The sequence below is a fragment of the Etheostoma cragini genome, chromosome 19 (genome assembly GCF_013103735.1).
Source record: "Etheostoma cragini isolate CJK2018 chromosome 19, CSU_Ecrag_1.0, whole genome shotgun sequence".
Classification (NCBI taxonomy): Eukaryota; Metazoa; Chordata; class Actinopteri; order Perciformes; family Percidae; genus Etheostoma; species Etheostoma cragini.
The window spans coordinates 4,484,839-4,507,743 of NC_048425.1; the positions used below are offsets into that span (position 1 = coordinate 4,484,839).

General features: G+C 40.8%; 1 protein-coding gene across 1 annotated transcript in view; it reads right to left on the reverse strand.

Moving 5' to 3' along the window:
- LOC117935087 (astrocytic phosphoprotein PEA-15) overlaps window positions 1–17,386 on the reverse strand; it is a 39,135-nt gene extending 21,749 nt beyond the window's left edge. Inside the window, exon 1 of the mRNA XM_034857242.1 lies at window positions 17,068–17,386. The gene's annotated coding sequence lies outside the window, so the exon portion shown is untranslated. The remainder of the gene's footprint in view (window positions 1–17,067) is intronic.
- Between the last annotated feature and the right edge of the window lie 5,519 nt (window positions 17,387–22,905).

Here is a 22,905-nt window from a genome sequence, read left to right on the forward strand (position 1 = left end):
CCTCGCTGCCTCTCTCACCTAACACAATTTCAAGACTGAGTTCATAATTAAATTGCTATTTAAAATGTGCAATTATCACTGAAATGACTCAAACACAAATAGATTTTGACACTCATGCACTGTGACAGTTTATGTTCACAACAGCAGACAGAGATTGTGCAGTGTCACAGCAGTGGTAGTGGTAGGAACCAGATTTGAAAAATGTCATGGAAATGCATGTGTTGTGATGGTTCATTAGCGTTTGGGCTTTATGGAAGATAAAAATATCTTTGTGCCTCTGGGAGAAGAGCGGATAAGGAGGGGAGGTGCAGGCTGTGTTTGTGCATGAATGTGTGTGAAGACGAAACGAGGATGCAGGAGGGGTTTTTGTGAGTGTGCTGTGAATGTGTGCGTTTGTTCACAAGTGAAACCGGAACAGTGACATCGATTTCAGCAAAATTTTCAGGCAAAAAGTGACAAAAGGTGCAAATCACGAGCTGACGTCAGCCCCTCCAGACATCCTGCTGTGAAGTCAAAAATATCTCTCGTCCTCATCTCCTTCACTCCGTAGCTCTTTTTAACTTCATCCTCCTGCTCCTTCATAGAAACCACATTGCCGGCTTTTGTAAGAAGGTGTGCAGTGGTGTCTGAAAATGTGTGTTGGTGACAATGAGCCTAATCAACTTTGTGACTGAAAACTCTAAACCACCTGAAAACAAAAGGTCAACACATTTTCATTCATCTATCCTGTTAAGGCTCAACCAAGAGCACAAATTGAAACATCCTGTGTGACTAACACACCATCATCCAGACTAAATTGAGCACCATCACACCAAATCACACTAATTTCAGAGCCGTTCATTTCACCATGACCTGCGGGTAAATTTTATTGTTCAGGTTTTTAACAACTAACTGTCAGGTCTTAAATGGGCTGTTGAGCTGAATGCTGGAACAAGCAGCTGAAAGGCTCGAGATGCTGGACTGTTTCAGCTCTGGACACTAAAGAACCACCAAAGTATGGATATAACCAACTAGGTCTGGGTATCGTTCAAAAAACTTAGATACCGGTACTGATACCAATACAATGACTTTGATAACGGTTCCGGACCCTCATTATCTAACGGTTGTAGTGTGGTTTTATTTTGAGCCTTGTTAGTGGTATAAAATAGCGTTTACCGTATGCCCAGAAAGCTAGTGTTTGCAGCTAATCACCGGTTATTGGTAGATTATTTCAAGCTAGAGACACATTTAATTAGCATGAGAGCAGATCCCTGAGAACGATTGACCATATGTTATAAACCCCTAGGTTCATTCTGTTCCGGAATTGTCCTTTAACCAACAAGTCCTGCTGTAACTTCATCCCCGGCCACATTAAACAACTTAAACAACACGGTGGCTTAATCCAGAGACGACCTGAAGACTGGCTTTAAAAGATCAAGAAGAGCAAAAGACTTACAGTAAGTGTGTGCATATTCAGTCATGTCAATTTTGATAATGACTGTCCTGGTGTGTGTTGTTGTACTCATAAACATGCGACAACCAAAGAATGGCGAGTTCATAATGAATAAAAGACAATTATTTTTCTTGTGAGGAACTCTTCATCCATTTACTGGACCGCAGAGTGAAGACGGCGAGTTTAACTGGATTTATTTTGAGACTTTCCCTGACACATGACCATACCGTGTGACCATACTGACCAACATAAAAGCTCCGAAACAAGCAATGCTTTCTGAGATACTTTTGCTTCAAATAACTTCTTGTACCACCAAGGACGTTTGTTTTTGTAAAAGCCAAAAGGTTTCAGGGAGCATTGATTGACATTTGGAGGTAATAAAAGACTAAACTAAAAAGGGAATGTTTTTGTCCAATGAAAAACATGCACATCCGAATTCTTTTTATTTAGAAAAGCTAGTCCAGTTGATTATTAAATGGTTTATTTACCACCAAACTTGGTGATGAATGGGTTTCCCGGGACAGCACTGATCTGTAGTTTTGTGGTTCAGCTGACCGCTAACACTTTCAAAACTACCAGAGGGCTTGTTTAAGCAACATTGAATAAACCACCTTTAATTCCTTTCCTAATCCAGACAAGTCATCTCAGTATTCAACTACAAATAATCAGGATTAGAAATGTTGAGCCTATATGTGCAACTGTGCTTCAAAAACGAGCGCCAAAATGACAGCTGGCCAGGTAGTCGAGAAGGAAAACTAATTAGGAGCCAAAAACATTCAGACACAGTCAGCCTGCAGGGGAACGCTGTCGGATGTTCGACCAGTTGTCCAATCAAGAAAGTCAGACAGGACTCTGGCAGGTTTCTTGTGATCGTGTGGCGACGTGTTTGCGAGCATCCAGGGGCATGAGCACGGAATTAAAAGACACCCAGTGAAAGGCCTGAGAAAGAGGACAAAAAAAAAAAGAAGTAATGAGGAAGAAAGGGAGGAAGAGGGATGAGACGGTGTTGAGATGTTAAAGTGGAGCAGCCGGTTGAAAGTTACGCTCTCAGTGAGCTCCGACTTGTGTTTAAGGCGCGTTTATGGACTGTCTCCTGATGAGAAGATGAGAGCCAGATGGCAGAGCAGTCACTCTAATGGCATCTCATTTCCTCGAAGGGGTTGGAGTTCACAGAACATATTCATCATTTAAAGAGGAAAAAAGGTGAAAAGAGTAAATACTCTGTGGACAGGAAGCAGAGCAAGAGTACTAATTTTCACAAGGGGTGGGATATAAAAAATTATTCTTAGATGCATCACGATTCTCTCTAAAACGATGCAATGCTCTATTCTCATAAGTTAATAATAGATTATTAAAAATATTTTTTTTTAAGTGCCCTTCTAGTTTTTATATGCCCCATTTGTATAATGTATTTTTATGGCCATGAGAAAATACTTCGGCACTTCCTGTCCCTTCCAGGGGTGTTGAACTGAATCATTGCATCGTGATGTGGAGGCAGACAAATCTGCATCCAAACAGTGATAGACCATAATCGGTTATTGCCTACCGATGTTGCTTGTTGATTTTCTTGTCCTGCTTATTTTGTTTTATGCCTTTTTCTGCCGTCTTCTGTGTTCAGACTCCACTACATTCAGGAAGTGTCTTTTTTAAGAGCTGCTACAGTAAAAAGAGGAGCTCATACATACAATATCTGACAGCTTGAATTTGTTGATGAAAACCATGTGTAGTATATAATAATATCGAGGAGGTGACGCATTGTAATGTATCTGGATATCGAATTGATTTGATTAGTAGACAGGATAATTAAAATCATAAGACCAGTGAAGACTCTCATCCCTAGTCCCAGCCAACAATGGATGGGCTCTTTTCCTCTCTTACTTTATCAATCCCATGGTGGATGCTTTTTAAATATTTGAAGAAATGTTTACTGTAGCAGACAGGCAAGCTCAGCCTGGGCCACGACATGGTTTTCCTCCAAACGCCGTCACTGGGGTCGGCAATCTTTGTCCAACAACTCCGCTCTAATCTTGACCATAAAGGAATAGTTTGCTTATTTGCTTTCCTGGTGAGAGTTAGAGGTCAGTAAATAGTTCCAACAGGAAACTTTATCAAACAAACTTGATAGAACATTGGTTGTTACAGGTAGGGATAGGCAGATTCCTTCTCTGGTCATTAAACTAAGCTAAGCTAAGCGGCTGCTGGCAGGAGCATCGTATTTAACTCTTGGCAAGAAAGCAAAAAAGCATATTTCCATGAATGTCAAACTTTAACCATCTTAAATCTGAATAATTTGATCGGTAGTGCTTGTGCGGGGTGGTGCACTACCTGGGAGACTACCCAGGGAACCCTAATCCCTAAATCTGACAAATCTGTGAAAAGCAGAAACATTCATTTCTATCTGTTGAGATAATAACTTTATTTAAACAAAGAAATCGGAAGACTCAACTCTGCATGATGAACAAAAAGCTAAACGGGCCCTTACTTTATTGATCCCATGGTGGAAGCTTTTTAAATATTAGAACATTTTGACTGTAGCAGACCGGAGAGCACAGCCTGGGCCATGACATGGTTTTTCTACCCTGAAACAATACCAACAGCTCCACCACACATACAGTATCCTCCCGCTCTCCAAGCAATATGCCAACAAAAGGCAATGAAACGGGCACAGAGTCCAAGTGACAAACACACTGGGTCAAAATTACTCACGCAGACATGCAAAACACTGCTGATAAAAGGCCCACTCAGACTTTGATGGTGCAGGGTTTGTTGCTTGCTCACTCTGCACACAGCACCTTTGCATAAATAACTTCAAGACACTGACTGAACAAAACAAGAGAAGAAAAAAAAAAAAAAAGTTCCTGTTTGGCTACGGTCTGATCCCAGATGGAGAAATGGCTACGTGAAAAAAATGCTCAATAATAAATGACTTGAAAGAAAAGACTTGTTCACATGTTTGCATATCATGATACACACGTAAATCACAACTCATCCAAATGAGACGTACAGTTTTCTTCCCCCCAGCTACTTATTTGTCACTTTATCCGCTGCATATTGTCCCACTGTAAGTGTGTTTCAAGCCTGTATTTGACAGACACTTGCACAAACCCACATGATCACCTTTTCCAAGCTGTTATCTACGAGGGAACATTGTTCCTCTACAACATGTTTCTCTCCCCTACTGTTGGTCTTTTATAGTGTGGATCATATGCAGCAGTGTTAGCTTGCGACTCTGGGGTTGGGTCGGTCTGCCTATCACTGCCTTTACAGCGGCTGCTGTCTCAGGGAGGAGATGGGAAATAGCTGCACATAGGAAAGGAAGATATGGACCAAAACGCATCAAGGTTTACTTATAACCTAAACTCACACTAACCCTACCACCAAATTCAGACATCTTCTCACTTTTTTGTCACATTTTTATCCATGCTAAGATATTTGGTCCTCACAGATATAGCAATACAAGAGCACAAACACACGCACACACACACACACACACACACACACACACACACACACACACACACACACACACGGTTATGCAGACAAAACATTTAGCAAAACTGCATTCCTTAATAAAGAAATAAGAAAATGTCAGGAAAATTCAGTTCGCATAGCTACATAACTTTCACACAAAACACAAACACACACAAACACACACACACACACACACACACACACACACACACAGACACAGCAGGCCTATGTCCAGATGCCGGCATTCTCCACAGTGATAATGGGTCTGTATCCCACTGTAATGCACAGTTCACTGAGGCTGGCTCAGATCCAGATGGAGAGGCAGCGAGGAAAAGGAACAGGATGCCATAACCTCGCCTCACACAGTGGACAAGAGACACAGCTGCAGACACACACACACACACACACACACACACACAATCAACCCACATGAAAGCTTGCATCTATAGGAGGACAAATACACTTGACATATCTACTGTATGTTTTTCCAAAACCATGAAACAGAAACATGCTTCCAAACACATTCAAGTTTCATGCACAGTCACCACAAAAACACAACAAAACAGGTCTTAGTACACGCTGACATCACACACCCTTACATAAGGTACACTTCACATCGAGTGTTGGCTATGATCATGCAGCTCTTCCATCCGACAAAAGCAGAGCGTAAAAGGCGGCGGAGGAGTGGGAGGAGGAGAGAGTATCTTTTTGTCGTGTTTTCAGGCTCTGTGCTACAAGAAAGGCAAAGGAGCCGCAATGATAAAGAGGATTGGTCACTAAAAAGTAATAATGGTAATCCGCCCCGTACAGCTGTTTCACTGATGCAAGTTTACCTCTCTCGGACTAAAGTATCTCAGCAACTATTGGATGGAGGACCAGGAAGTGTGGTATAGATATGCAAGGTTTCCAGACGATAAATTCTCATGACTTTGGTGATCCCCAGACTTGTTTCTCTTGCACTACTATGACTCACACAAAGAGAGAAAGTTCAGTTACCCAGTTCAACCGCTGGTTTGATAAAAAAAAGGAAGGGTACAAATTAAAGGTGGAAATAAAATAAAGGTTTTACAGGGGCTGGGTACAGGACCTATGATCATGGCACAGCCTCCTTCATATTGCTAATACATCAAACTAACTTTATTATGCTGTTTTGTAGTCTTTCAAATTTGAAGGATCCTGTTGGTAAAAGTGCAGCATGGGTTACTTAATATGATTATAATTTTGTCATTGAAGTCTTGCATTAGCAAGAAAGATTAAAAAAATGATTAAAGGACGTGTGCGGAGAAGAGGGGAGGGAAAAAAGGGAGAGGAAAGAGGTGAAAGAAAGAGAGGAAGGAGAACAGGATGAGGGAAAGGAAGAGGAAGGAGGGGCGGGGTGCACGAGTCTGAGTCATCGTCCGTTACAGCCATCATCCGAGCCAAAGGGGGAGAAGGGAAAACACACACAACTCCCCTTCTCTCTCACTAACGGGACGAGGAGTCAAACGGTCAGGGACTGGGGGGGAATGGCTGTCCATATTGCAGCCACTGACCTCTCTGTAACACACACACACACACACACACACACACACACACAGCCTGGAGTCCCTAAACAGTCCATTAGAGATTAAACAAGTTGTTCAGTTTCCGACTCCAGGCGCGACTCAAATTTTCAGATTACTGTCTGCCTCCTCTCTCTTTCTCTTCCACTCCTCCTCTTGTGCTCGCTGCGCCTCTCTTTATATTGCTCAGTCCTCTCTGTCGCCCCATTAGCGGATTAAGCACGGCAGAACCAGAGTAAAAAGATGGGTGCAATTCAGAGAAAATGAAACTCAGTCTATCACCTTGCGACGTTAAGACATCAAACTGGCATACTCGACCTGCCTGCCTTCATCACCTCTTCACATTACAGCTCTATAATGGATTTCTATAATAACACAACAGTTGATGCATTCACTGCCGGACTCCCATGTGCAGTCCTTCCATTTTCCATCCACGTTATTGAGGTAATAACTCACATTACATGAAGTGTTGGTAATGCAGGACCAGGGGGATGTTTATGTTTATGTTGGCACCGGTGGAACTGATGAGAATCCAATGGCAGGGTTGCACCTGATTCTGTTATACAAGAGTCTACAGCAGTGCTTGCGGCTCTGTGAGGCTGAATTGACTTAGCTACAAATGCAATAAATGTGTTGTGCATTGTCCCTATTTAATAAAAAAAAAACACAAGGCTACCTCCAGCTCATCCACTAGACTGTGCACCCCATGTCATCCCCTCTCCCTCGCCCAGATACGTGGTACAAACTAATGTTACCCAAAGAGCGCCCACCTAAGTATCCACAATTACAGTGAAGAAAAACAAATATTGCTGCATTTTCACAGTATGAAGACGAAATGTACAGTATGTGGGAATTGTTGGGTTTCTGTAAATAAAATCAGATTACGGTCTAGACCTGCTCTTTAAGGAAAGCGCAATGAGATAACTGTTGTTGTTATTTAGCGCTATGTAAATAAAATTGAATTGAACTGAGTGTAGTAGTAATACAACACCATTCCAAAAAAATAGCTCCTTGGTTACCTAACCACTTGCCTCAGCAATAAAAACAGCTCGGTCTTCTAACAGTAGCTCTCAGTATGACGGATATGAAACACAATTATTGCTTGGATTCAATAACTGCTTATGTAATACTCCCATTAAAGATCAATGTTCTCTATTACACATCCTTGCTGTCCACCTATTGTGAGACTAGATGCTGTGCGAGGTCTTTAAAAGAGGAACGTGGCAGCACTATTTAATGTTTCCCTTTCATTTCCTCATGCTGGTGATGCTTTCATTATTTCTGTCTGCACTTTGCTTTTCCTGTTAATGCTGAAGTATAACTGACTTTCCTACCCGATAGTTCCTCGTCTGTCCGAGGCACGTCTACAACACAACCAAAAGACTGTTGACAATGTCAGAAACAGTGCAGTGGTGTGATGACTAAGGGTTTTTCTTTTAATATTGGAGTGTACATGCAATAGAGTGTACGTCAGTGTACTCTAAGCTGCATGGTGTACAAAGCATGAGGAAAATTATGAACAATGAACTGAAAAATGTATTTCTGTCCAGAATTAAAATAAAATAAATTCCAGACTTGCACCCCCTAGTAGTAGAATCAAATGAAATATGCCATCACTTTTTTTTAAAGATGCTACAATCTCAAACTAATTCTAGTGACTAAATATAACAGACAGAAAGGATCCTTTAACAACTTGATTAGATTTTAGAAAGATGTAGTAGGTTGCTAGCATGTAAAAGGCTGCAGGGCTTTTAGGGTTGTTACATATAACTATTTCAAATATACACAAAACTATATACACCTTCTGTTTTCATGTAAAGTATAATGACCGTTCCTTAATGATTTCACCTAGTAAACCAAACTTCACTCACAAAGCAGAGACGTGATTTGAAAAGAGTACACAGGCAGGCTAAAGCCGTCATAACGCACATGGACTGATCAAAATAGAATTTGAACTCATTAATGAGACGATGTCCAGAATGTTCAATACTAAGTGCTGCAAAGAAAAGAAAGAAATGGGACAACAAAGGAAGATGTAGCTTGTGGACTACCAGCTGCCCACCTTAAGTTACGTCTCCAAAAAGTCTTTGAAAAAGTATTACATTAAAGCTTCTAGTCGGGTCTTTGTGTAAAGGTACATTGATTAGTGCACGCTGCAAAACCAAAGCACTAGGTGGGTACACAGCTCCCCAGAGGGTTACATAACCAACATACACCGAGCAAGTTTGATGCCTGCATCACATTTTATCAGTTTGAGTGAAGAGAAGGTACACGTGTGTGTGTGTGTTCTTCTTCTCTTTGTGGCGGGGAGGTTAACCTGATTCCTGAGGCTTTTTAAACCACACATACTGTACATGAACACACACACAAACACACACACACACACACACACACACACACACACACACACACACACTCCATCCCCTTCTCGTGTGTGTGTGTGTAACATTAAAGCCTGCAAAGACACAGTCTGGGCTTTAACTGACAAGTTCAGGAAGCAGATTTCCTTTTCAAGATGGATGACATGGATGCTGAGACAGCTTTGTAGAGGAAATACGCACACAAACGTCAGGAAATGCCAGAAAAAGGCTTTAAAAGATAGAAGAAAATAGAAAAGTCTTTCATGTAGTACATAAGGACAACATTTGGTCTCATTCAGGGGGCCACAAAAAAACGACCGCTCTGAATCACCTCAGCAACACAGAGCGTCTCAGCAAGGCACTTATGGCTCATCAGAGCAACTGTTATAGACCCGTACTATCCACCCACGCCACAGGTTTCATAAACACACACACACACAAATATCCATCAACATCCAAAGAACAGATGAAGAAGCTTAAACACATCAGAACCCCCCACCCCACCAACCACACCAATGGGCACTGCCAGCTTCAGCCTCCGTCTGTCACATGACAGAAACTGGCCAAAAAGTTAGCTGTGTGTAACATACCAGGCTGTTCTCATGATTCATTCCTACATATACTGTAACTATGAAACGTTTGCATGCTAATGGCTATGCATCCCACGGGATTATGGCTGTTGAGCCCCAAATCCCTTTCAACTGCCATACCCCAGTGAATTGTTGCTTCTTTACCGTAGTAAGAGAACATCTATACTATCACAGCCTCAGCTGCAGTCTGGAGACCATTAGCTTAGCATAAAAACTGAGAAACTGGGGAAAACAGCAAGCCATGCTCTGTTCAATGGCAACAAACTCTGCCTACCAGCTCCTGTAATGCTCACAATTTACCATTCAATACAAAAGCTGGGACACAAACTCTGACTCAGGGTAGTGATTTCTCTCTGCTCCAGTCTTTATGCTAAGCTAGGCTATATCCTTCGTGTTCCACTTCCGGGATTGCTCCGGTGCTGCAGGAAATTCAGCCAGATGTGTGTATTTTCCGTTTCCTTCCTTTCCTCTCTTTGTGTTGGGATTTTAAATTTGATGTAGTAAGGACTATGGTTATCTGCTCCTCAGATCTCTGCAGGGTAAATCGAGACAGCTACTTTTATTTTGCAGCGGCTTTGGTCAGAGTTTAGCACAGCCAATGACAATTCTGATTGGTTTAAAGAAATTCCATTAAACCAGAGCATGTTTTCCTTCTATCCCTGAATGCTATGTGGAGCAGCCAGACCCTTCTGACAAAGCAAGACTAATGCTAAGCTAACCACCTCCTGGGCATAGCTTCATATTTCACACATAGATGTGTTGAATCTATCTTCTCATACAACTCTCTGCAAGAAAACAAATTTGCTTAATTACCCAAATGCCCTTTAAGGAAATATTGCTAAATCTGAGACAACATAATTCTAACAGGTGTTTGTTTGTCCTTCAGGTTTGATTTTGACTCAATACTGCAACTTGTTTGTCAGCCGGCTCTACAGTTGAACAGTTTCCATTGGGACTACATTTTAAACGATCAACAGTATTTTCACCACCATGTGTGTGCACAAGTGTGAGGATCTGTGCAGATGTAGATGAGAAGACCATGTGAAATGCATCAGCACCGAGGGGAACTCCAGGGCCTTTTCTAAACAGCTGATTACAGTACTTCCACTCTTGTGATGTTTTCATCTTAACCAAGGAAGTAGTGGAGAGTTTTGTATGATCATGGTTACGCTAATGTACAAACCGGGTAAAATACTGTTTAATGCCGGGAATTTTTCGCAGTCAATTTGATGATTTAAAACTGATAGGAAGAAGAGAGACAGGCAGACAGAAACAGAGTCAACACTATGAGGTGACACTTAACGTATATCCTGACACACACACACACACACACACACACGCGCAGTATTCAGCCCCTGCAGTTCTGCTCTATTGGAATCAAATTTGATCAAATCCAATCAGACTCACTGAGCCATTTCATTTTGGAGGCGAGCAGCAGAGTAGATTATGCACACGAGCAAAGGGGAATGGCCTGGCTCAAAGTGTGTATGTGCGTGTGTGTGTGTGTGCATGTAAAACACAGAAAGCCAGCGTGTGTCCATATGCACGTGTTTTCGCATGTGTGCGCCATCTGCACTGTTGCAGTTTGTGTGGCTCTGTCCGTCTGTGTAGGCTTAGGTGTACTGCATGTGTGTGTGGAACACTTCATCCATTATCATTGGGCTTATGAAACACTTCCACAGCTGTGTGTTAAAGCAGGCAATACCCCTCCAATCCTGCCTCTATCCATAAAAATCAACAGAATTACTCCGGTTTTGCATAAAACCACGTTAAAGTTGTACCTACATCCACACAACCTGGTTCGTTGCTCCTCCACCCCAAAATAGGCCATCTGAAATAGGGCTGCACAATATCAGGTAAATATATACTGTAATTGTGATTATTTTCACTGATATTGTGATTAGGATGCTATTTAAGATATGAGGGAATTATAATTTCTGCATCATTATTCTCATTTTAAGTGAAAAATATTGCAATGACAAAAAATTTAAATGATCATGGTATGATTTTTGCGAGGATCTGTAAATATAAAGATGTTTTCATTTAGTCTATCAGTTAGGATTTGTAGGCTGGGACGTCTCTGAATCACCACAATACTTTAGAATGGTTTGAAACAGATTTTGCCTTTAACAAAATATTGAGCCCTCCTGCGATCTGAATATGGCACTAGTTATAAAATAAAATTGCAGTTAACTGTGATGTCCTGATTTGAAACCTCTGCTGTATGATATATTTGAATGAATTCAATTACAACACAGAGAAGATAAACATCATCAACAGTGGAAGCAAGTTTTTTTCATAGTAAAAAGTAGCATGGCAACCGACCAACCACGTAACCAAGCAGTTGCTGGAGAGATTAAATCTGTTTTTTTTTTTTGATATAGTCTTGCTTTGCCACACCATCCTCCGGGGTTGCGAAGGAGAGTGTGGATGTAGTCCATACAGCATTTCGAGATGGGAGAAAAATGTGCACTGCCAATCACAATGGTCTTGGGCGGCGCTAAGCGCTGCACAGTGCCATGATGCCTGTGCAAAATACCCTTGGCAAGGACCTTGTTTTGGTGGAAAGCGTTTATGTTTAAAAGTTGTTTTAGCCATGCAACAGAAAACTCAGATTGGACAGATAGCCTAGCTAGCAGTCTGGATTTGCCCTAAAGGGATCTGAGAAGCAGTTAACCATAGTCCTCAGAAATACCTCAAAATTTAAAATTCCAACACAAATAAAAGTGGCATGTAACAGACATCCGGCCGAAAAGTCTGTCATCTGGCGAAATATACCTGATATACAATTGTGGGTATTGGAGCTGTGCCTGAAACTTAACTTTCCAAGCTAGCTCTGAGTTTCAAGCTTGGGACAAATACTCAACTTTTCCCTGTGATGTATTTATTACCGGCCATGCTGTAATACTGTCCGTGTACAATCACAAAGCTACAAAGGGCAGTGATTTGATTGACAAATGAGGTTTAGCTCGGGGACTTCTCAACTGATGATTCATATCACTGGAGTTTAGGTGGCAGCCAGCTCAATGGGGTCAATGGGAACCAAAGCCATTTAATCAATTAAGTATCAAGGATTTATGTACCTTTGATCATATGGGAAGTTTAGCGGAAAGCACATTCAATAAAAACAGGAACATACAATAAGTGTCATGAATAGAAAAGATTTACATATTTGTAGCTGGAGGATTATTTCATAATGTTGTCGTTCTCTGCATCACTTCAAGCTTTGCATCCCTCCTGCAGAATTACAATGCAAATGTTGCTGCACGTACTAAACTCAGGTTCTTCTGCTTCCTGCATGTGTAGAACATGTGTAGTTGTTTACTCTCAGGAGCCTTTCCTTGTTCAGTTAGAATGTGGCATCTGCTCTAACAGTTTAATCTGCCAATGGATACCAATAACAGACCTGAGGAAGAGTGGGCGGCAGCGGAGGACGGTGTCAGCGAGCAGCCGTAGAGCAGATTGCAGGTAGTGATGTAACGCCACATAATGACACTGACCCTGTGGAAGAGCCATTTTACAGTGAACGCATTCAAGTGTGCGAGGACGCCAGGATTTTTCCATTTTTTTTAGCTTAACTTTTTAAGATGAGTTCTTTTATGGAGAATTAAAGGCTTTACCCAACCAAGTAGGTCATCAAATCAAACCGAAGCATTCACGGCAATGCTGCTGCCAGTTCTGCCGTCGTTTACTTTTTCCTTCTTCTTTTTTTTAACTTTGACCTCGGAAAATCCGAGTTGCGAGTACAAATGGAATGCGCTATGACATGTAAAAAGGATCCACTGCTGCAGGAAGTGACAGTAAGGCTTGTTCATGATATCAGAGTCCTTACTTTGACACCACACACATATGTGTGGGTTTTCAGCATGATGTGATCTTAGTTACCCAGTGTGCTGTGTTGACATGCATTGTTGTCAGATCCGCCGGATGCTGGGCTGCATTAAATATCGAATGTCGGCCTGTCAGTGCGGCGGTTAGCCTGGTTACTCATGTTGGTGTGAAGGCTTTTTCAGAGACTTTTATACATTGTAGCACATCCTCAATACTACCTGTAATAAAAATGAATTTACAATAAAAACAATAATTTTAGTTCTTTAAAGACACAAATTGCTACAATTGGGTGTAGAAACCAAACCTGCTTGGTTCTAAATGGACTCTGGGGTAACAAAGGAAAACTAAATCCAAGGTTCTCTTCATAATAAATGTTTGGCAGGATTTCAGTCAAAATACATCTGGGGATTAAAGCCGTCTTTGACACATTTTTTTCATAAAGCTAATGGAATAACTAATTTAAAATCTGTTCTGTGCTTTTAGATTTTTGTCCATTTCTTTACAAAATGTGGTTATTAAAGCAACTTCAAAATGTTAAAATGGTTGAGCACGTTTTTCTCCCATCCCACAATGCTGTGTGGACTAGCCAGAGCCTCCTTCTCAGCGAGGTCACCTTTCCAACTTCAAATTTTACCAAATTTCAAATTATTTCTACGTCTATCTAAAAAGATAAATGTCTCTGTTCGTTCATCCATTACATTGTAATGCTCCAACATGGGATTGTCAAACAGACAAATATATAATAAAATATCAATACTTTGTGTCTGTGTATCAATGCAGTATTGGCATGGAAAATATTGCGATACTATGCTGTATCAATTTCCCCCCCACCCCTGGTGTCTACTGGAAGGATTGCCGTCACATATAGCCATGGTGCTGCCAGCCACGCTAGTGGTACAGGTGTTTACTATTCTAACTGTAACTGGTTTTACATGTAAGTCTATAAAATGTGATGTTTTAATAATTTTTTTGTCCTGCTTCATTACGTGGGGGAAAAATTTCTCACTTTTTGACCAGCCCTACTTTTGCAAGTCAGTGAGTCACACACTGCATGCTGTGGTTTCCAACTCAGACTATTCTGGGATGTTTCATACCAAATGAAACCAAAAAGGGAGGAGAGAGGACATGGTTCAGTTGGTGAGTCCAGTTTAATCTGAACATAGTTTCCATTCCTCTCCTCATTTCCTGTGGTTACAAAAGTGACCATACCTAACACCACACTTTCACATTTTGGGTGACTCTATGCGTTTTAATTCAAAGCGAAGAGATGATCGTCTGATTTGATTACTAAAAATAACATGTGAGGCTGAAAACGGTTTCTTGTGGTTATGGTGAAGTCTATTCTATTGTTTGTATTGAATGTGTGACAACAAACAGCTTGCTGACAAGTGAGGCGTGAAAAATAAATGGACATGTTTTTCTTCTGTTTTCATTGCTTCAAGTTACACCAGTTTAACGCTGATCTTCCCGAAAACTGTGTTTGCCTCAGTGATTATAAACAGTCAACCACAAACATTCCCCTGGCGGCGGCGGGGGGACAACCGACACCACCGACACGCACAGAGAGGAAGTGAACCTGAGAGAGGAAGCACATTTCTGCTGTGCTGCCCAGTTTTGTTTTTCTCTGTCCGAGAAGACAGATCGATATCAGAGAGGAGACAAGCTCCCAAAAAGCTGAGTCAAGGCAAACACAAACACACACACACTCACACTCACACACACACACACTACTCTAACTAACACAACTACATGCTAAACGCCCATGCCCTAATTTTGACCTACAACTAAACCTTAAAACCACCATAAAGCCACTTTAACCCACTTTTCAAAGATGTCTTCATAAACCTGCAAAACTACAACAACAAAAACAGATTACAGGGACGCTAGCACTTCATGAAAGGCTCAAAATTTACAACAGCAGTTACTGTTTCAAAAATATAAAGTTGACTCTATTATGCTGTACAGGGATTGTTTAACAGCTTGTAAAACGTGCACACTGTGGGGGGATACTATGACTGGAATTCAGCCTCACAGGAAATGAACTGACAGCTGTCATGCTGTACAAGTTTCACACACTAGATGTAGAAGTATGTACAGTATGTGTGTCACTCGGGGTCAGGATGCAAGAGAAGCGACGTTGAAACGATTAGAAAAGCAATTGTTCTGACAACGCATGAATCGTTTGCCACTGTTGTGCAAATCGACCTGTTAAGCTTTGTTTTATGGTAACATCTCTGTTGGTCACACCAAACAAGCAAGTTGATGACGTAACCTGGGCTCTGTAACACTGTGATGATTTTCTGATATTCACTATTTAATGATAATTTAGACAAGATTTATGGGCCACGCAAGAAATTAATCATCATAATAAGTCAAAAACACAAAACAGAGCGTCTGCATTGCAAAATACACTAAAACCTGTAAATGTATCCAAATTTCATTTTTTTATCCCAGCAGTTTTCACTGCTTCATATTTACCGCTGCTACGCCAATATGAGTCCCTTAGAAATGACTATTTAAGGAAGAACAAAAAAAAGGTATTAAAACGTCTGTCTACCTTTAACAGAATGTCTTAACTTTACATAAAAGGCCTACTTTAACTCAGTGTTTCTGTTATACCTGCTCTTGATGTCTTTTCAAGTTTTCTTAATCGTGTCTTCTACATTGAATCTGAGCAAAAAACATCGTAGGCCATTATAGGAATTCTTTTATGACACAATCAGGGGACTAAAACGCAGACAACACAGGGTCATTAGGTGATATACACCAGCTATGGTCACCCCCACCCTTCACAACACACACATAGTGTTGGCAGGCCAGACACATCCATTCATAAAAGACCCACCTCTTCGCCATACACACACACACACACACACACACACACACACACACACACAGACGCACGCACAAAAAGCTGGTCCCCGGCAGTATATTATTGCCTCTTTCCTATGACTGAGTTTTGTGGTTTTTAGAAGCAGAACATTCCTGATTATCTGTCTGCAGTTACCCTTACAAATACAGACATGACCCTGTAGAAAACATTACAGACAATGTAAGGAGTCTCATATAGGCTAATGTATTATAAATGATGTAACTTATGACAACAAAACAGGAAATCAAGTGTCAATGAGGTACTATGTGAATATTTGGCTGGGGAGTAATGAAAGGGACATTGAATAGGCTACTGAGTGCCTCCAGCAACACGAAACCCAATCCAATTAGTTTAATTAATGGTGTGTTAAATGCCCTCTTGTGAATGGGAAAATTCACCAACTTGCCACTTAACAGCCAAGTTCATGACTGAGTTGTGTCAAGTCAACGAGACATTGCACATTTTACATGGTTTGTTACTTCACAGCACTCTACAGATATCATACAACAGGTTGCGTGTCAACAAAACATTTCTATTTTAAAATAGACTGATTTTATTTTTGGGGTAATTTTTTCTGCTATTTTGGTCAAATCTTTCAGAAATAAGTGTCCAAAATGTCCATTAGAATGTATCTCATCGGCAAAATAAATAAATAAATTTCTGTACGGAATTTCTTCAAACTTTCCCCCCTCTGTTAAATTGACCTTTTTGATGCCAAATAACACGCCGGAAAACTACATTTTACAGGCAGGCTATGAAGTAGGCTTGTCTCTCTCACGGCTATCACGTAACGGTATGTGGGGAGAGAAATGATCCAAATCCACGAAAAGAGGAGGGCGACGGATCCCCACACGGCTCAACTAATCACCCGGGACGTTTAGACATAAAAATTAAAAAAAATCAAATTAAAAAGCCTACACAAAAATAGCAGTGGGAAATGCTGAAAAGAAATGCAGGCTAGGCTACTCACCCCGACGGCAGCAGATATGAGTCAGCTACACACAGGGAGAGATGCGGGAAGATAATCTCCTCTGGAGCTCTGAGGGAAGGACACGGGACAGACGGGCTGCACGAATTAAAAAAGAAGAAAAAAGTCCACTCGGCCGATCTCGTTCACTTTTGCGGTTTCACGTCGCTCTGTGATGGATTGGAGTCTGTTTCATCGGCGTGGGGAAACGCGGCCGTGAAGGGGACACGGGTGAGATGAACTGTCAGTCAGCTTTTGGAGATGAGAAAAATAGAAAGGTTCCGGATTATCGTGAGTCCGCTCTGTGGCCGTCTGCTGCTCGGTCACCGGCTGCTGAAACGTGGAAACGCCTTTTTTTCCTCCCTCTCTCTCTCTCTCTCTCTCTCTCTCTCTCTCTCTCTCTCTCTCTCTCTCTCTCTCTCTCTCTCTCTCTCTCTCTCTCAGAGATCGTCTATTGTAAACAACGGCTCACTCCCTAAATAAACCACTCAATGAGTGAATTTGTAAATGGATGAATTACAATGTGTGTGTGTGAGTGTGTGTGTGTGTGTGTGTGGGGGGGGGGATTGAGATTCAAATTGAAATAACTTTATGTGGATGACATCAACGGTCACAGAAGAAGTCTGTTTGCATACATGTATTTTCAAATTGATTTGAAAGGGACCTGAGGACAGTCACAGCCAATCCAAATTGATTGGAGGACAGAGGTTTCCAGCATGTTAACTAGTGTTGGTACACACCTGTCATCTGTCAAATACCGTTGAATTTTCAGCTTTGAACAAAACCATTCAGGAGTTATTACAGCAAAAGTGGGACGTGCGTATTGTTTCATTTGTCCCTCCTGGACGGGACGAATGAAACAGCATGGAGGGGGATGAAGGAAACATACAGTTCAAGCCATTTTAACTTCCCCTAACTTTAATATTTTACTATATATCATGAATAGTACTTAGAAAAGCTGATTGTTGCAGGGCTATACGTCTTTGTGAATGTCTGTTAACAACTCATTGTCGTCATCGTGAAGCCTGTGGGAAGCGGTTATTGAAATATCATGCACTGTGGAAGATTCTGTTATTTGTATAGCTAGAACAGTACGTTTTTCCATTTACACCATGTTTCTATTGAGGAATATGTTGTTTCACTAGGTTTTTACGTGGGTCAGACCACTGGACATCCACATACATTCTTTTCCTATCTAAATTCAAATTTATATATTTTAGTTAACAAAAATAACACTGTATGCTTTATTAATCCCGCAGGAAAACACATTAAAAACAGAGGCCTGAATTACATACATGCTCAGTACCTACATAAACAATGGAGAGATGTCAGTGTTAGGGTTGGGTAACAACAATAGCCCCGATACAGAAATGTGAAATTCGGTTCCCGGTACTTTGGTACTTTCCCTCTGTAATTACAAAACAATTACTTCAGTTGTAAAAATAATTCCAAACCTATTTACTCAGAACATTATGTTGTTTATTTAGAATATATAACACTGACAGAAATTAAACAAAAACCCTCTCTCCCACAACCTATTAAATTGAATGATTATTAATTTCTTACACACTGTAACTTGTATTATTTATTTGTATATTATTATATTTTCATTGTGACATGTTTAATTACTCTTTATTGATTCATATAAAGTACTTAGAATTGTCTAGTTACTGAAAGGTGCTGTAGAAATAAAGTTGCCTTGCCTTGCAACCTCAGCCTTTCAGTCAGTCCCCAGGGCATATAAACCACCGTTGTGCCTGCTCATCTCAGAGGAAGTGTAATGTCAACAGCACCGCGACTGCTTCCACCTCGCCATTATTATCATATCACAGCGAATGGTGTCTGCGTTAGGTTTTGAAAAACTGTAACCACACTTTACCGCCATTGTCGTGTCTCACTGTGACTTCAACAGAACCGCAGAACTGGTAGAACTGCTTTGATCCGTATGGAGACTTGAACCAGCGGCCCTCCGGTTCCCAACCCAACCCCTGTAGTATAAGTATTATTCTAGCAAAGGTGTACTGGTTGCACTGTCTAGAGTTCATCTGGTGAAGAGGTCATGGGGCCCCAGGGCCGCAAAAACAAAGTCATGAGTGGCCATGAATTTTCAAAGATGTTTGGCATTTCTGGAGGTTTTTCACCACCTTCCACAATGTATTTAAAAATGTTCAAGGTCTGTCAAAATTACAGTATACCGGCTAGGATCCCTACACCTTGAATGGATGGATGGGAACACCGTTACCTTTACTGACTTTAAAGGTATTTGACTTTTCTTTAATTAGCTTTTTTTCTTGTTTTCTGTTCTCCATATTCTGACATTTGTTTCTGGGTAAAAAAGAACAAAGTGAGAACTCTTCCTGTCCCACTTTTTCTCAGACACTGGCACACACTCAGACACACACACATTTTTCAAAGCTGATGTCACCGCGCTATCCGGTCTGCAAATCCCTCCTCCTGTGTCTTTCTCTCCATCACAACACGATCCAAAACACCCCCACGCCAATTCTTTTAAAAAGAGACAGGGAGCCAACAGGAGCTGTGCTCCTGGGTGCGATGCCTCACATAAAGTTAAACCATCCATCAGTTTCTCTTGTCTGTCCTACTGAAAGAAATGTTGCCCTGTGATACAATTAAAATGGATACAAGTGGGAAAACAGGACTGATCTTCCATATGACCATTTCAGATTACGTACGGTCTAAAATATTTGGCCTGCAATCATAAAGTCAGCGGTCTACATCGACACAGCTGAAAACTAAAAGGTCCATTTCTTAAGATAACCCAGGCACAGACTACAAAAATGGTAGTTAACATTACTAATGAAGCCTAAACATCTAATGTAAGTCAAAACTGCCCGCGAGCTTATCCTGTACTGTTTGGTAATTCCTCTACTGTAAGACAGAAAGTCGCGTGGTTATGACACAATCGTTAGCCTATTTTTACAAAAAAACGCTACGCGCCATAACATGAGATACAAGGTAACGGAGCCTTTTATACATTGTTGTTTCTTAAGAAATAAAGAATGGACAAATAGTCTTTAAACACTTCATATGTGAAGTTATTTGCTGTCAAAGTGATGTTAAAATGAATGGTACCCAATGAGACGCTAGCCTAGGCTGGTGAGTGCTAGGTAGCATAAAAATGGCGCTATAGGAGCTAGGCTACGCTCCAGAGGAGCTAGTGGAAGCAGGCTCCCCCCTCCGTGGTGTAAATGTGTGGGTTTTTCCTCCATTTGTAGGACTTTAAATTGCCAAGATGGTCAGAAAGTCCAAACATACAATATAGTATGAATGCAATTCTTCAAAAGTATATAGTTTTATAACAACTTTTTCTTTTCATTTTGATCTGTGCATGGTTTTGAAATGAGTCACTCTGAGCACAAGTAGTTGTCTGGAGATTTCCTTTAAATGTGAGTCTTGTGACTTTTAGAACTGTGCTTTGAACTGTGCTTCAGTCCTTATCAGAATGAGACTTGTGACTTTGCGGTTCTCTCTAACTCATGATGAGGCGGATCTTCAAATCTTTGAGCATGAATTAGACTTTTGTTGTGAGGTCTGTGACCCTGAGTCAAGAAGTCTCCCGTCTGACACAAATACACAAAGACACAAAGACACATCCGCTAGCACATACACACATGCTCTTGAGAAAGTGTCCAAGCCTTTTGATTATATTTGATTTTATGGCCTCAATTTAAAACAAAGCCAGACATTAAACGGTGCAAATGGTGCAGACAGTTGAAATGTTATAATGCAGATTAACTTTCCAACCCTTCCTCCAACATGACATCATGAATTGGCATAAACAAACATGGCCAATTTCTTAAGACAAGTGGCGCATTATATGTTGGATTTTGAACTATCCGTGTGTATGTCAACGCTGTATACAGTGGACGTAAACATACAGTACACTTTCCTAAAGCCTAGTGGCATGTTTTTTTGTACGCATTTGGGCGCCATACTGTTTTCAGCGGACGGGTTGGGTTTAGGAAAAGATGAACGGGGTTGGCTTTAGTAAAAGAAAAATGCAATGGTTGAAATGAGGTCTTCGGTGTGAAAGTCCTGTGACACTCAAAAAACGCAGTGGGACTCCTGCAAAAAGTAAAGTAAGTAATCATGTAACAGGCAATCAGTCTTGTGGGTGTGTTTTGAGCTAAGGTTTGAGGCAGTGTGAGAATCACTAGCATAATCTCATGGCAGTTTGTGAAATGGTTATGTTATTTCATCTATTGATTTTTGTACAGGTCCCATTGTTATTTTCGTGTATTGATGGGAAGCCTATTTCGTGATCACATAACGATTATGGTAGCAAGTTTTATTGAAAAGCCAAAAATCCATGCGGGGAGATTGGTTGGGGTGGTGGATAGGTAAAACAACACAGGACTTTTACCCTGGAGACCGGGGATCGTGTCCCACATGTTGCAGTTCCTTCCGTCAGTCCCGTAGTTCTCGGCGATGTGTGGCATTTTGTTTCCCCGTCCCCAGAGCAGCCCAGTGTCACGGCAGTTTGGGAAATGGTCACGTTAAAAAAGTGTGTACTAGTGAAATATAAGGTCTACTTGTGCTTTGTTGGGGGTTTTAAGAACACAACTGGACCTTACACAATTGGGCCATTTCAGTGACACACCCAAGTACCTTCTTTCATTCATTGCGTGTATTTCCAACCACCTGTTTTTGTGCAAATTTGCACTTGAAAAGTGGAAAAATTGGTAATAAAAAAAGTTGAAATATTGCTAAATGAGATCTTTACACTTTGCTGTGTTGGAAAAGTTGGTGTATCTGTTCAGCTGAACAGACAAAAAATGGCAGTGGACAAAAGAAAATATAAGATCTTTATGCACATTTGAAAAATAAATTTATAAAATGTATCTAATATTGTGAGTGTTGCTGAACACAACATGGCAGCTATTAAAACCAGATCTTCACACAGTCTAAATTTCCTCCACCTGTAACCAGCTGAATGAAATGGAGTCCCTCACCGGCTGGTTTCACTGAAACAATAGGTTGTTGTTAAAGTATGCAAATAAGCACACAGTCATTTGCATTTGAGCAACAGAAAACACTCTTTGGATTGACATTGACACAGACATCCAATCATCCACGCCTATTTAGGTATACAAATAAAACATACGTATACAAAAATACACCTTTTTTCTCTCCTTTTGGCTTTAATGTAATTGATTTTACACTTCAGAACGTTGACAGAGAGGGTTAACTTCCCCTTTGTATAATAAAAGGAAATGTGTTTGTGCAACTTTTGGCAAAAAAACAGGAAAAAACCGAATGTAAAATGAAGTGAAAAACAACAACTTGTTTACTCTAAACTCACATGTCATGTTATTCAAATAGCTCTCAGTGGGTGATGCATGAGTCAGTTGATGATCTTTGGCTCCCTGGGAGGCCATATGTTGATTAGCATGCTGGGATTTATGGAAATGCTCTCAACATTACAAACAGACAAGGGATTGCCAACTTTGACTAATCACCGAGAACAATGACTGAAGACAGTTCATATCTTTCCTAAGTCTCTATAAAATAATATTTATAATTAATAACATTTTCTGACAAGGAACCAAACACTTTCACATCTGTGTGTGTGTGTGTGTGTATGTGTGTGTAAACTATAAATACGGAGGTGGGAAAAGGACCCCTTACAGAGAAGAAAACACTGCCAGAGTACAGAGCTTCCCATTAACCCCCCATAACTCTATTCATAATTTCACAACATGCTACCTTTACAAAGGGCTAATAAAAGATCTTATAATGTCCACGGGATTTACGTCATCAGAAGGAACCAAAGAGTCCAGATCTGATTGGACAAACTGGTTAGGAAAGTTAGGAAGAACT